The sequence below is a fragment of the Larus michahellis genome, chromosome 7 (genome assembly GCF_964199755.1).
Source record: "Larus michahellis chromosome 7, bLarMic1.1, whole genome shotgun sequence".
Classification (NCBI taxonomy): Eukaryota; Metazoa; Chordata; class Aves; order Charadriiformes; family Laridae; genus Larus; species Larus michahellis.
In genome coordinates, this window is record NC_133902.1 from 59,542,250 (window position 1) to 59,558,590 (window position 16,341).

At 47.4% G+C, this 16,341-nt stretch overlaps 1 long non-coding RNA gene across 2 annotated transcripts; it reads right to left on the reverse strand.

The window, feature by feature from the left end:
* Positions 1-1,926: 1,926 nt before the first annotated feature.
* On the reverse strand, positions 1,927-14,742 carry LOC141746606 (uncharacterized). 2 transcript variants are annotated; one of them, XR_012588418.1, is made up of 4 exons: positions 14,683-14,742; positions 4,083-4,153; positions 2,561-2,681; positions 1,927-2,370 (listed from the first exon to the last, which is right to left on the reverse strand). It is a non-coding gene; the product is annotated as an uncharacterized LOC141746606 (long non-coding RNA). The 2 variants fall into 2 exon arrangements; XR_012588417.1 differs by lacking the exon at positions 1,927-2,370 and having other exon boundaries at positions 2,377-2,681.
* Positions 14,743-16,341: the final 1,599 nt, after the last annotated feature.

Sequence of the window (16,341 nt, forward strand, 5' to 3'; positions counted from 1 at the left end):
GGAGAAAGAAAGAAAAAAGCTAAAAATACTGGGGTTATCAGCAATAATAGCTCTTATTCAAGATGCAGGCCATGTACTGAAGTTACCCAGGCTCGCTAATAAATTAAAATGTAAGAGTTCCGTGTATAATTCCGTGTGGCAGAGATCTTGCACAGACAGCTCACTGTATCTCCTTCAATGTTCATGGTTTGCATATTCTGCTGGGCTGTGTGTGTGTCAACGCAATATTCTGATTATTATTTTTTTTTTGTCAACAGTTAAAGTTTGTTTAATGCACAATCATAAGCCCAGGAAATAAAGAAAATTGTTATTAGTCTATTAGCACCAGTGAAAGTAAGAGTTAAAGTCATGGTCAATACTGCTCTCAATTACAGCTTCAACCGACATGCATGCTTTCCCCAAAAATGTGATTAGCTTTTTTCGTTTTAATTAAGACTACCATGTAACAGCAGCAGGGCCTTCCCAAGAGGAAGGTCCCAAGTCTGGAAGGAACACCCGGCACGTGGCTAAACCGTGAACTGAGCTCCTTGCCCAGGTCCTGCAAGGACACCTCAATACCTGCCCGTTTCTGCCCTCCCGTGCCGTCCCCCGTCATTGCCTTGGGCTTCCCAAGGGCTCCAGCACCGGTTCCAGTGGCACCAACCCCATCGTGTCGTCCCAGGGGGTCGACCCACCCTCTGTTTACAGGTTAGCTATTTGCCTTTGCCAAAAGCTCTTCCAACGCGGTGGCACATACTTCCAGCCAGGTTTGGCCTTTGAGAAGGCAGGCGAAGAGCTAGAATCGAGTCAACCACCACAGGCTTTGTTCCCATCTGTACATAAGCCAACTAAAGGTTTACTTTCCGTCGGCCCTTCCCAAATACTCACCCTCTTACTTTTCTACCACTGTCCCAAGAGCTTCACCAGGAGCTCGAGTTCTGAGGCTGAGCAACCTGTTTGTCTGCTTTTATTTATTTATTTTTTAGTAATTTATAAAATTTGGCTTTCAAGCAAATTTGCTGGGGCAATGAGTTTCAAAACCTCATTACAGAGCATGAAAGAACCTGTTCTTCCTCCGCATCTTCCCTTGGGGTTCATATGAATTTTATGTCTCCTATTTCTCGTATGATTGCCTCCTCTCTGACACTGGCTATTTTATATACCCTGCTCACTCATTTCGGGTGCCTTTTCTGTCATTTTCTCAACTGAAGCAGCGCAGTCTACTTACTTTTCCCTGTAGAAATCCCTCCGTGCTCTTAAGAAATGGGAGAAAAATGATAGCCATTATCACTCCTATCAGCCTGGATGAGGGAAAGGGGTGTCAGAATAACACTTAAGATACAGACACACCTTCAATTTACCTATCAGGAAGGGAAAGAACAAAGAAATACTGTATTGCTCTTCTGAATTACTGTCCTGCCCGCCTCCAGCACGGAGCTCCTGGGGGCTGTGCCCGTGCCAAACCAGTACAGCTTCCAAGGGTACTGGGAATATCACCCTCTTTCCTACCGCTCTGGAGCCTGGGAGCAGCCACAGCAAGTGCAGAATACCCCAAGGGCTGGATGCGGCCACCAAACCCCCACATCTCCCTACTGAGATTTTTATTAAAATGCTTCTGCATGTTGTCTGTAGAAAGAAGAAAAAAAAATTGCCAATGGGACAGGCAGAACCATTTTTTTTTTATTGTTTTTTTTTTTTTTCCTTTATAGAAAACTTAATTACCTTAAGAAATTAAAGGGCTGCAGTGCACAGTGACACCCTGTCGCTTCCCTCCTGCCCATTCCCTTCCGCTCGGGGAAGGGAGACCTGCTGCCCTCATCACACAGGTGAGCTTCCAGGTGCTTCTCCCCCTGCCTGCGATGGATGCCCGGGGTGCTGCTTTGCAGGTCCCAGGGAGCCACGGGCACAGGCGAGATGGCCGCTGGCTTTGTTTTGAAAAAAATAAATCAACGTAGGCGGAAAGCAAACTTTGTTCGGCTGAAACGGAGTTACCGGTCACCATCAAACTGCGCCCGCCGCAGGGCCGCGTTTTGCAGCTGGATTTCTGAGGACCTTGGGACTGGGAGCAATTTCTTAATTCATTTTATTGTTTACATAATTATAGTAATTATTACATTTTTTAAAAATAAAATATGTAATCCTTACTCCTTAATTATATTTGTTTTCCTTTAGAAGTACTGCTCCTGGACTACACGCTCAATTACACCAGTTTGAAGAAGTCCGAGAAACACTACTTTATTTTCCTGGGGGCTTTGTTTTGCACGAGGGTATTTCTGCATCAAATTCAGGGTCAGCAGCGAGTGCTCAAAATCCCTCCTGTGAGAATATAAACACTTCATAATCCTGAAGGAGTAAATGCTCAGAAGGTGAAAACCACGAATGCATCAGGACCTAAACGGTAATTTAGAGGACAGTCAGTCCCTGGCAGCGCACGGCCTGTGGGAAAGGGTTTGATGCATTGAGAAATACTTGAGAAAAACCTTCAAACTCTGAAAAACGGCTCCAAGTCTCACCGCGAGCAGCCATACGGCTGCTGAGGCTTTACATATTTTGCTAACAAAATACTACAGCTAAATCTTACCTCCTTTTTCTATGGAGAGATTCCCTATCTGTACCAAGTTCCAGGATTCCCAGTCTCATTCTGCACAATCATTCGGTTAAACTTTTGCAATAGGGAAATACAGTTGCTGATGATATGGTCTCTAAAAAAAAAAAAAAAATTTAATAAAAAGCCCCCAAAGCCCTATTCTTACAGTCAACAGCAAATAACTCACTCAGATCTGTGGGATAATTCTCAAACACTAAGTGCAATCCCAAAGGAGCAGAAATTGCAACGTGGTCTGGATTCAGCTTTCCGCGGATGAAGGAGTACCACTGGCAACGCCTCGACGAGCTCATGGATGTGGTTTTGGGGACTCTTTGGTCCCACGGGACTTTCCGCAGCTGGAGTCGGATGCAAACCCTCACGAGCAGCGACCAAAACAAAGCCGATGCGCCCAAACCAGTTGAGGAACATACCTTTAAATAAGGTCTAAAGTCTCAACACACGGTTGCCCTTCAGAATTAAGCCGGTTGTTAAGGTGGTGGTGAAGGGGGCTGCTGCTCACCCCCCGCCCGGCCACCGGCATCTGCCGCCAGCTCCGCTGGGCTCTGACACACAACAGCGGCGTTTAATTAACAGTCTCTTGTCAGCCAAGTTGCACACCGTGAAGAAGGTGGGATAAAAAGGAAAAAACAGGGAAGAAAAGGGCTGTTCACCCGCAGGGGTCTGGCTGCCAGGATCAGCCCGCTCATGCCGATATTTCCCAGATGGTGGCAAAAAGCCCTGGCAAATGCCCCCCCCAGAGCAGAGCATCGCGTATTATACTGGGTTGGGCTCCACTCACACCCGTCTTCGCTATTTGCGGTGTTATTTTAGTATAGAAAATAGCGGTACTACTCAAATAACTCAGTAAACTTTTAAGATTCAGAAAATAAATTTAAAAGGGGGACGCACACAAACTTAAGCACTCTCTCCAGTCAGCTCAAAGAGCAAGGGAAGACTTTTAGTAGATGATCTTCTTCCCTACAGGAAGGAACCAGGTGTTTGCGTTTTCCAGGAAAAAAAAAAAATAAATCCTTACACTTGATAATTCTTAATAACACATGTCTCTAAAAGTTACATCAGTGTTGGCAGCTGAAAACAAAAAACCATCAAAAAGCTATTCTTACAGTGCAGAGATGAGTCACTTCTCCCCCCCCCCCCCCCCCCCCGCCACCCTGCGAGTGACCGCCCAGCGGTATTCTCAGGCTGGGGAAGATATTTTGGTCATTACAATTGCTTCCCTGGTGCAATTAGAGATTCGAAAGGGGCCAGCTCTCCCAAACAAGTCCCCTAATCACCAGGCTTTGTCAGGCAAAACGTCAAGTTTGGCATTAGGACTATTGTTGGGAGACGGGAATAGCACTTTCCATCACAGGAGAAACACCCAAGGTGAAACCTCCGCACGAACGGGCAGCTCAGGGGAGGGAGGCTGCAGCCCCCCCGCAGCAGCCACCCTTCTGCAGCAGCAGACCTGCTGGGCACCCCCAGGCCCTGAATTACTTCTCATTTTTGAACTCACCTCCCCTAGAAATGGTCATTTCCCAGCACTAAGCAACATCACAGCAGGTTGCACTTTGTTCCAGCTGAAATCTGTGGGGGAGAAGAGGCAAATCACAGAATCACAGGATGGTTTGGGCTGAAGGGACCTTAAAGCCCACCCGGTGCCAGCCCCTGCCCTGGGCAGGGACACCTCCCACCAGCCCAGGTTGCTCCAAGCCCCGTCCAACCTGGCCTTGAACCCCTCCAGGGATGGGGCAGCCACAGCTTCTCTGGGCAGCCTGGGCCAGGGGCTCACCGCCCTCACAGCAAACAATTTCTGCCTCACATCTCATCTCAATCTCCCCTCTGTCAGTGTAAAACCCTTCCCCCTCGTCCCATGGCTCCCCTCCCTGCTCCAGAGTCCCTCCCCAGCTTTTCTGGAGCCCCTTGAGGGCCTGGAAGGGGCTGGAAGGTCTCCCCGGAGCCTTCTCTTCTCCAGGCTGAAGGCAGGAGAAGAGGCAGACACCCCACCTAGACTGGCTTTGGACAGATGACAGTAACAGATAAGAAAAAATAATTCACATTTATGAAAAAAAACCAAACCAACCCTTAGAAACACTGTCAGTATTAGGGATGTGCAGAGATTAAGGGGGGCAGAATTCATGAGCTGCCCATGGGTCAAAGCCTTCCGAGCATCGCTGTAGGTGGAATTTCAGTTTAACCAAGAATTTTGTATTTGAAAGGCAGAAAAGCAAGACACTGAATACGTTTATATTTCCTTCAAACCGTCTGAAGCATTGAGCTCTTGAAAATGGTAGAATTGTCTTTTTCTTTAGGAAACGTTCCCCCCCGCCCCACAATGCTAGGCGTAATGCCACATTACACACTATATTGCTCTAATATGACCAACCCTACTCAACGTCACCTCTTATTCAAAGGGCAGCCTAGCGGCAAGCACTGCTCAAGCTCTGCCGCTTCAACGTGCGGGAGTTATTCTGCTGAGGGAAAGCTGCTGTGGAATTTGCAAGCTGGTAACCTCCCGTGGCTATTTCTCAGTCAAAAAATATCGGTCCAGAATTTTATTTATTTGTTCTTGGTGTTTTTTTTTTTTTATTAATTTTAGAAGAAAGACTTTTTCCCTTAATCCTGTAGGCAGAGAAAAAAAGTTCATCTCTGCCACCCTTTAACGAAGAGCTCCGGAGGTTGTCACTTTATGGACTTGGCTGCCAACACCCCCAGGAAACACTGTAGTTAGTAAAAAGTTATAAAAATCACCCTTAAATCTTAGCTCAGGAATTTGCCAAATGACTACCACAGTGGTACGGAGGGAATAAATGGCGCAATAGATTTTCTGAAAAAACATCCTGAGAGCAGCAGTAATGGCTTTAACAACTCCCGCTTTAAAACTGAAGATTAACTGAGGCTTTTGAAGTAGCTTTTCTTGGGTTTTATTTTGCACTGCGTGCTTTATGAGTGTTAAATTCACTTCAAAATGAGTGATTTTGGACAGCAGAGACTCCATCCACGGCGCATGCGCTGTGACCTGCCTGGGCACCAGAGCAATTAAACAATCAGCTTATGGTTTTATTAATTCGGGGAGAGAGAATAAGCAAATAGTCTTTCTTGTTATACATTTTATAACAGTTTTCCCAGTACGCAGATAACAAACTAACCGGAGATTATTTGAGGTCAAGGTAAAACCATAGTAAGGTTTTTTGGGAATATGAAGGCTAGACAGCTTTACTCAAAGTATTCCCAATGTTCCTCCAGTGGGAACACAGACTGTGGAAATAGCAGTATAATTAACAAAGATGATAAAGTACTCTACTAGGAGGTTGAACCTGCCTTTAAATAGTTTAAAATAGTCCATTTTAGAGGTTGACTGTTTCAGGTTTTTCTAGAAAACGCAAGCTTTCATCTTTCCAGTTGGGAGAACGCTTTCCAGCTCTGATCCTGCTGTCCAAGCATCACCTCTTAAGATTCGGAATTCTTGCACAAAGTGAAGCTGAGGACGGAGCAGGGGCCGGGTACCTTCCGTTCACATGCACGCCCCTGGCCACCCTCACCCTGTGAGAGCGCTCGTCGGCACTTGTGCTAAGGAAGGGAGATGTCACCATCGCTGCCGTCAGCACTACTCCCAGCTTCCCGTGCCCTCTGCTCCGGCAGGAGAAGCCGCGGTGTCCAGGCGCCTCATCACCCCTCCAGCCCAACCCTGCTCGGCCCCTGCATCTTGCAGGGAGGTCCTTACACCCCCCAACACGTGGGGACCTGAGCTGATGCTCCTCAAACGAGCCACCGCCATGGCAGGGGCCACGGGAAGTAGCTGCACCTCTTCCAGCCACGGGAAAATAACCGCTGCACTTGTGGGTTTTATTGCAAAAGCTATTTATTTTTCTTTTAAATAATGCCTTTTTTTTTTCCCTTAGTGTTCTTATTCACGTATTTACAGAAGTGTCAACTTAAAGTTATCTCTATTACTAAAGCAGCTATATTTTTAAAACAATATTTCATTCCCTGTAAAAAAAAAAAAAAAAAAAAGAACAAAATGTGGCAGGCCCACGCAGTGGTGTGCCTGTTGTGAGAAGGGCTGTTAGACGACGCCAGGCAATACTCTACTGTGTCTCACTGATAAAGTCCCTCAGTTTGAGGGGCTAGTTTGCCTTCCGCCGTGCTCCCTCCCTTTGATTTGTTCGTAAAAGCAGCAGCTCTGTCCTTCGCTAGGCCGTTTGGGGAGGAAAGGGGGGCTGCCCTAGGAACTCCCAGTTACTGTAATCCTCCGCCTTTATTTTCTTGCCTACCTTTTCCACCACCGTCCCTGAACAACTCATTGGATGCATCTGCAACTCATTAACAGGAAGAGCCCTCGGTAACACCTAATGTGTCACCACTCGTGGCATCGTCTCGGGAGACTCTCTAATTGGTACAAGGAAGTTCCTCCTCCGGAGTGTAATTCCTCAAACTGTATCATCATTAACACAAGGTGTTAAAAAACAAACCAGGAAGCAGAAAAACACTCAGCAGCCACTAAATGAAAATACCTTAATTAAGCAAAGAAAGCGGCTATTATTAGAAACTCATTTCTTATTTATAAGCAATATAAAATTTTAATAAGGATAAAGCCAGCAGTTGCCTAACTAAAACTAAACCGATGAGGTCAAACGAGACCAAACACACAGCACAAGGAGAAGCACATCTTCAGCGTCTCCTGAACACCAAAAGCTTTTAAAGTCAGTGTGGAATGAGGAGGTGGCGAAGCTGCAGAGAGCCTCAGAAGCAGTGGCGTGCCCATCTGGGTAAGGAACGGGGTCTAACCGCTGTGAGCACCAGGCTGGAGCCCTGCTGCTGATTTCAGGTAGTCCAGCTTCGAAACCACTGTTTATTCAGGGGATCGCTCAGTTTTGAGCCATCAAAAAGGTCTCCCTCCCACATCCCCTTCTCCTCCAGCCAGCTCCTGCCAAGGGAGGGCTCCCCTTGCTTTCCCCGGCTCTGCAGCAGGGAACGGGCATTGGCTGGAGGCTGCTCACAGGTCCTCAACAAGCACCATGTCTGCAGCCAGGGAGAGCTTCTCTCAGCTGGAAAGAGCACCCCAAATCAGCCATTTGCCTTTTTCTCCTGTATATCGAATTAGCACAGGATGTAGAAAGAGAACCTGGCTCCGTGTGGCGCGTGGGGGTCGCGTTCGTGAGGGGCAGCCTGGCTTTGCAGGTCCGGCTCTGGCACTCTAAGGTGCACTGAAGCCAAAATCCTGGAGAAGGGAGTCCCAAGCTCAGTCATACGTGACAAAGTGAAAGGCAGCTCTGGGAGTATGTCCCACTGCTGGGACAGCAGGTGTGACCTCTTGCCTTGTGAACTAGGGTGAACTCATAGAAGCTCCTGCTCCGTGCCCACCCCCCAGACTGAGCTCCCAAACCAGCAGCCTTCTACTACATGCTCTAAACCAAGGCCAACACTGGTGCCTCCACCCTCCTCCTCTGCCCCATGCGCTGGTGGGAAGCACATACACATCTCATGTAAGGCACATACAGAGCTGTCATAGAATCACAGTAATGGTTTGGGTTGGGAGGGACCGTAAAGACCATCTCATTCCAACACCCTGCCCTGGGCAGGGACACCTCCCACCAGCCCAGGTTGCTCCAAGCCCCGTCCAACCTGACCTTGAACCCCTCCAGGGATGGGGCAGCCACAACTTCCCTGATCATCAGCCACCTCCACAATGTGGAGGTTGTAAGAAGCAAAGTACCCCAGGTACTGGGGTACAGCTGAATTTCTGCTGTTTCAGGCTCAACCCTGGATTCATTTTAACAAAAACTATCCCATCACCGGCTCACTAAAGCAGGTGTCTAGCCCATACAAAGTTATTGTGAAGCTACAGCATTTTTCCAGATGTCCACGCCCTACGTGTCCTGTTGGTGCACCACGTCTGTCTCACCACCGACATCCTCCCACTTGGCACTTGTTTGGTTCTTGGTCTCAAAACTTGCTGCTGGTTTTCGTTTCTTTGCTCCGTCACTTCCCTGCCCCTCACTCAGAAAGAGCTAATGTTTATTCTCTATTGCAGAGGCACATTCCTGTATTTCAAGGCTTTTCCATAACACTTGGAGGCTTTAGGCATCTAAGCACGATTCAGTGGTATCTAAGTGTCAGAGATCTTATGATGAGCAACTTCAGCAGACAGGGTTTGTAAGGAAAGAGCTATTACCACAGTTCATATTAAAATACATTAATTATTTTACATATATATTTAAGAATTTCTGTCAGGAGAAGATGGCTGCTTAGAGAAGAATAAACGTAGGAAGAAGGAGGGTTGGGACCATCAGGAATAGCGTAACTAGAGGTCAGGACTGAGGTCGATCAGACAAGCTCAGCCACAAGCACTGGCCGCCGTGCAGAAGCCCCATTCATTGAGCCGCTGAGCTTTGGGTCAGGGTTAAGCAAGGACAGAGACAAACGAGTTGCAATCCAGACTTGAAGTCAATAACTGCACATGCTGATTTACACCACAGAAGATTTTTACTGTTTTATGCAAGAAAGATAATTATCTGCTTGACCACAAAATTACATGCTATTAGGAATAATTTTATTCATTTAATAATTAGAAGATTAACCAAAGCTCTCTATGTAGCGGTAGTAAGAGTTCATCTTGCCCATTATGTGGGATATAGTTCATTAGTTGCAACTAGCTGGTCTTAATCTAAAGGATAATAGCCCCTTACATCCAGCAAGAATTACAATCTCCTTTATAAGGTCTATTAGCTTCAGCCAATAACTACTAGCCTATGACCTTCATTCTCTAGATGGCAGACCGACTATAAAGAGAGCAAATAGCAGCAGATTACATCACGTTTCTCAGCATTTTAACCAAGTCCTTCCGAAGAGGCATACAAAGTGTTTGGAGCTTCGATGCTCGCTGCTTCTCTACCCGACTCTTCATGCTCAGTACAACACAAAAGCGGCGCAGAGCTCGGATGCCGCCTTTGCGCACCCATGGAAAATAAAGCATCAAGATGGGGGCAGAAAGGGAGGAAGGAGCCCAGCGCTGCACAGTACCCCCGAGACCCAGGGACGCCCATGCAAGACGACACTGTGCATCCTCCCGTTTCACCGTCCAGGTAAGGGTGGGTGTCAGCAGAAGCAGAGAAATCTACCACAGGGAAGAGACACTGGTGCCAGCTTTCAGCAAACCACTCTCAAAAGTGCAGAACTGTTCAGCTGGAAATGAAACTAAACCCAAATTATAGAAGGTTAACAAAGAAAAACACCTCACAGCACAGGTCATGGAATGGTGTGGGTGGGAAGGGACCCTAAAGCCCACCCAGCGCCACCCCTTGCCCTGGGCAGGGACACCTCCCACCAGCCCAGGTTGCTCCAAGCCCCGGCCAACCTGGCCTTGAACCCCTCCAGGGATGGGGCAGCCACAGCTTCTCTGGGCAACCTGGGCCAGGGGCTCACCGCCCTCACAGCAAACAATTTCTGCCTCACATCTCATCTCAATCTCCCCTCTTGCAGTGTAAAACCGTTACTCCTCAAAGGGACCTTAAAGATCATCTCGTTCCATCTCCGTCCTTGGGGAGGGGAGAAGGTGCTGAGCAGCCTGGTCTCCAGAGAGAGAGAGGTCGGATCAACCACCCCAGGAGTTCTGCCCCAAACAAGTGATGCTAACGGGTTTTGTTGGGTTGTTTTTAATCAAACAGTTAACAATATGATTTTTACAAGGAAAATGAGCCACTTGCACAGGACTGAAGGGAGCTCCCGAGGTCTGCAGCTCCTGCTCAGACCTGTGCGTGTCAAAGCATCACAAAACAGTAATTTTCAGATGAATACATACATAATAAGCAAGAAAATCCATTAGTATAAAAGGCATTTCATCCTTGTTTAAGTGACTAGACATCAATCCATGTACCATCCCGAGTATCGAAAAGGCAGACTTATGGGCACGGCTAATTCCAGGTTTGGGTTAGAGGCAGCTCCCTTGAAATCCATCCCAGAGCTCACTGGGAATGCTCAGTGCCCGCGTGCTCTCGCTAGCGGTGGAGCTGGCCACAGAAGGGTTTCACTGCAATTAACCCCAACACTTCCTTTAATCCCTTCTGGTACTAACAAGCTCTCCTGTTTGCCCCAGCACTGCTCCCATTTGTACCGGAGATGTTCACCGGGAATCGTCACCCTCCGAATCAAAGGACTGTTCTCACAAACAGCCTCTAATTACGCAGCTGAAGGGATACATGCTAATGAACACGGGCCCTTCCTGCATTTTCCAGGCTAATCTGATTACTAATGTTCTGCAGCAACAGTTGGGTACGTGTGCTACCTGCCTTCGTTAGCAGCTTGGGATGTGCCGGAGTTCAGCACAAAATCCAGGAGCCAAGCTGGGGCTCCGAGGGATCGTAGGTGACATTCATTGTCCAGGGTTAATCACTGGGGAAGACAAGGCTGGTGAGGAGCGGCTGAGGGAGCTGGGGGTGCTCAGCCTGGAGAAGAGGAGGCTGAGGAGAGACCTTCTCGCTCCCTACAGCCCCCTGAAAGGAGGGGGGAGCCAGCGGGGGTCGGGCTCTGCTCCCAAGGAACAGGCCATGGGACAAGAGGAAACGGCCTCGAGTTGCACCGGGGGGGGGGTTAGGATGGATATTGAGAAAACTGTTTACACTGAGAGGGCTGTCAAGCGCTGGAAGAGGCTGCCCAGGGTGGTGGTGGAGTCGCCATCCCTAGAGGTGTTTAAAGGATGAGCAGACGTGGTGCTTAGAGATACGGTTTAGTGATGGGTTTGTCAGAGTTGGGTCGATGGTTGGACTCGATGATCTGAAAGGTCCCTCCCAACCTGGACAATTCTATAATTCTAAGAAGAGGGGAAAATTCTCGTTACAGAAGCTGCTTACAGGGGATTTGATCAGGAGTAGCATATCCCTATTCCTCTTGTCTCCTTACACCGCTGACCCCGGAGAACGTGGCAAGGGAGAGGCAAGCCGGGTCCTCTCAGCCACCACCCGAGAAGCCCACGCTCCCGGGGCACCGAGCAGCAGCTCAGGAGTGAGAGAGGCTCCAAGGTGGCAGCCCAGCACCAAACTGATACTAGAAGCACAGGAAAATAACTTCACCGTGAAAATATGCCATATATATATATATTTCTTTCAGTACCTGGTGTGAAGGGCGCAGAACCTGAGCAGAGGGAGAATATATATAGGCTTGCATTTAAAAATAGACATTTTAAAGTGGTTTGCAGACCATTTTAAGACCCAAGAGATGTCCAAGTAGAATTTACCCAGTTGCTAACAAACCTCAGCTCTGCCTAAATTAACGATCTGCCCGTTTTGTTACTCTGAGTAGCCCAGACCACAGAAATAAGCTGCATTGATAAACATGAAAGGATGCGAATCGCTTAACGCTGGGATAGTTAATTGTTTTAACTGCTGGTTAACTATTTTAAATACTTAACTATATCAATAATTGTGTAATTAACAGTCATGTTAATCAAACCCACAAGCCCAGAAGACTCCTATAATAGCTAGGCCTCCGGTCTACATGCACGGCTGTCTTAGTCCTGTTAGAACGTATGCCCAAACAGTGGGAAAAGTGGAATAAACTTTGGCCATGAATTATGGGGAATACACTCGTAGCCGTTTATTGTAGAAGTGGAGGTTTATCCAAGACAAAGTCTCTGCTCTTGCAGAAGCACCTTGAGATCAAGGGACCAAAGACTTAAACACTGCTACGGAAATAGAAAAATCACTCCGTAACTCCCATTTTAGTATTCAGAAAAAATCCTTATATGCACATATTGATGTTTCGTAAGTAGCCTGCCTTTACAGTAAAGGGTTAAAGCCTTTCTGGGCTAAAGTAAGAACAATCCAAGTAGATTCTGGACTCTTTTAGAAATCATAAATGATGGGATGGAAAGCTTATGATTTTCCATAGAGATGAAGGAGGAGGGTTCTTCTATTTGTTTTTAAAGCCTGTAAACTGTCCAAAGCACTTTTGTTCAGACTCCCAGAGCATATTCAACTGTATTTGCATCGCCTAGAAATTAAGCCTATAATCAAGCCCCTTCTCCTCCTCCCAATTGAGTTACACCGACTGCATTCATTTTAGATTAAATCAAGGTGACCAAGACAGTGAGCTCCATCAAAGCAGGAAAAACACTTGTATAAAATAATCAGAGGTCCTCAAGAGATCTTGAGTATTGCCTCCAGAGAGATACTTACAGACTAAGATATTCTAGGCAGCTAATGAGTCTGTACAAGGGACTTCAAATCAAAACAATTGCAGAAAGAGAGATGACAACATCCAGGTCTGCATGCAAATACAGCTTTATCTGCAATGCAGATAGCTATTTAGCATCAGATGGAGATTGAAATGTACTTCAACAGATTGAATCTCCTCTAGCCTAAACAGTGTTTTCATCTTTCACATGAAGCTGGTAATTATGTTTTCCACTTATACCTGGAGAATTCAGCAAATATTCTAGACAAGCTATTTTTGACTGGAATGATTCCATATGCTACAAAATAATGAGAGTTTTCAATTTTATTTTTTTTTCTTTTTTGGAGCTCTATGTGTGAAGATTAAGCAATTCCTCTATGAAGGTTGGGGAAGTTATATGAACAGACACATTTATCTAGTACCAAGGGTTGGAACCACTCAAAGTTTTGGAAACATACCCTTCACATGCACATTCCTGGTCCAGAAAAGAGGAGAAAACCCAGCCAAGCTGCCATGGGGTTTCTACAAACACATCTACATGAACGTTTTCACTCCAGCCAGGAGCTGATGAAACTAAACCAGCAGTTACGCAGCTCTTACAGATTTCTTTAATGTCACAAAGACTTTTTAAGAAAGCAGCGCTTCGTATAAGCCTGCTCAAATATCTCGGCGGTGATTCAGTTGTTTGCGACAAGACGAGGGACCTGGCACACCACGGGTGGTTCCTCAAGCTGCAGAAGCCGAGCTGCACCCATAGCCACGCTGCCCCGGCTTTTAAGCCTGCTTGGCTTAAAATTAAGAGCTTCTAGGGAGAGCAGAGTATTGAAGATGGCTTGGAAGAAAAAGACGCTAAGTACATTTAAGCTCTTGCAAAACTGGTGTACCCGGAGGTAGACGGGTATTTCATACCCCCATGCATATTAAGAAAAATCCATTTGAATCTTTCCGTTTATTTTTGAATAAAAAACAGAGACAAACACCCCAAAACCTACACGCTCACAAAGCTGAGATGTTCGATTTTATGTTTCCTGACACAAGCAAATCAACTACGTTGGCAGCACCTCCCGCTCTCTGGGGGTTTCCACCTACCACCGCTTTGCTCGGACGCACAGCGAACACTGACCTAAAAGCAGTGGGATTGCTCCGGTGTGTGACACAGGCAGGACACCCATTTCCAGGGGACTAGAGCTAAGGGGTGTCACCATAACTCAAGAATTTATTTGCTCTCATCTTGCACCCTCAGGAAACAGCCATCCACGTTGCCCAGATCTCGTCTCCCACCCAACCAGCCAGCCCCTCCGCAACGGCAGAGCGTCCGTAGCTCAGCTAACTCGGTCTGCAGCAGAGCTCCAACTATGCCCAAGACAATACGAATCACTACACAAAAATACACATTTGATGAGGTTGTGAAGTGGGCCTGCAAACTCAGCCCTACAGCTAAGTTACACCAGTAAGTCTGCCTTAGCTCTAAACAACTTCACACGTGGGGTTCAGTTTCCTGACCACTTCCAAGAACCAGGGAGGCACACAGCACTTTTTTCTAGGAACAGAGAAGCGTTAAAAAGGTTTCATCTCAAACGTTAGACAAGCTAGAAAAGCCACAAAAGCAGAGCTTCACATCCAGAAGGGAACTGCACATGCAAGGCACCCTGCCGCCACGGGGATGACCTCCTTGCATGGATCCAAGCCTTGCAGCACGTCGTTATCATTCAGGCAGAGACCTTTGAGACCACAAACCCTGACCCAGGCGCGCTTCTGTTCAGCCTTGTGGAGTGCCATCCCATCACTGAAGAGACAGCCCCTGCCCAGGGCAGGCATGTCCCCCAGGACTGGGCTAGCTGTATGGCAACCACCATCAGCCACCACGCCAACTCCAAGGCCACACCAAGCCCCTTCCCAAAACCCCTTTGCCACCTCCCCACATCCCACAGGCACCACACGCCTACCTTTTCCCCAATCCAGCAGCAAGGACTATACCCAAATGAAGCCCAGCTGTCCCAGACTGCTCCTTCCAGGGCAGCTCCCACCCCTGAGCCTGATTTTGAGCAGGGGCATGTGCTCCTAATTAGCATTTCAGCTAATTAGCCAATGAGCAGTAACCCTTTTGTGGCCTTGCAGGAAGCTGGGTGCCTGCTCTTGCTGCAGGCTTTGTCCAGTGCCTGCAATGCTGGGGGTTGATGCTGCAGCTCTGACGTGACCTCCCCGGGCAGTTTTCACGCTATCCAGCCGTGCTTTTTCCTTGCACTCTTTCCCTTCTGTACCCAAACTACCTGGGACGTGCTATTTTAACCCAGAGGGTAGGTGTGCGGGGAGCCTGGCATGCGGAAGTTCCATTCAAACAGATGGAAAATGGATTGAGATGATCACAGAATCATAGATTGGTTTGGGTGGGAAGGGACCTTGAAGACCATCTCGTTCCACCCCCCTGCCCTGGGCAGGGACACCTCCCACCAGCCCAGGTTGCTCCAAGCCCCGTCCAACCTGGCCTTGAACCCCTCCAGGGATGGGGCATCTGCCGGTGTCTCACCACCCTCTGATCTGAACTGGAAGGTGAAAAGAGAGATGTTCTGAGGTGTTTCCAGCTGACCCTGGTGAGCTGGTGGAGCAGGGCCAGACCCCAGGATGGTGACTGGGAGTGTCCTGCAGCAGAGGAGCGGAGCCCCCCAGCTCCAGCTGGAGATGCCGATGGCTGTAGCTGTGGTGGTCCCTGATGCACGGACAGGGATGGTGCCATCCTGTCTGTCCTACGCGTGCACACACCATGAGCATGAAAAATGAAAACCAGAAAAATGGAGTTTGGGGAGAGATTCCTCAAAGCTTTATGTCTTTGCTAAGGGAAATCAGACACCATCTTTCAAAGCTGAAAGGTCAGAGCAGCCCCTGTTCCCGTGCGTGGTGACTCAGGAGAGGCTGGGAACAAGGTCTGCGCGGGCAACATGGGAATATCATTTGCATTCGGTGTTTTCTAGGACAAATTATCCCTGTGTGAACCGATCACTGCAAGTCAGACTCTGGGAATCTGCGGACTGATTTATGATGCCATTCCTACATTTTTATAGCTAGGAGAAATCCTGAAATACATCTTCTATCATGGGAAGCCAATTTATGAATTGCAGACATCTTTGAATTTAGATAGCCAAGTGTTCTTTCATCTTTCCTGACATCTTTCTCCTGACGGGCCATAACTTAATTTTGTTACAGAAAATGAGTGAATTAACTGTTAAGTCATCATACCTCTCTTTTCAATTCTTTACTTTTGGTACACAAATTAAACAACCCTCCCTAGCGATCCTGAGCAGTATTTTTCAGCTGACATCTTATTAATTAAGTACCTTCATGCTTTCCAAGTGCAATCCCTGTACTCCAGGGAAAACAGACTGGGATAGGACTGGAAGGAGAAAATGCAAGGCCTAAGAAGTGCTAAGCCATGAATGTATGAAATATCTAAATATCATTAGGCATTTATAACTTTTTTGCTCATTATGTATGTATGTGAATAAGAGGGTTTTACCTTTATAGAGGTGGTTTTGCATATGGATGAATCATGCAAAAATGAGCAGTCCCATTTCCTAAAGGAAACCCAACACCCGAATGGAGAAAAGTGC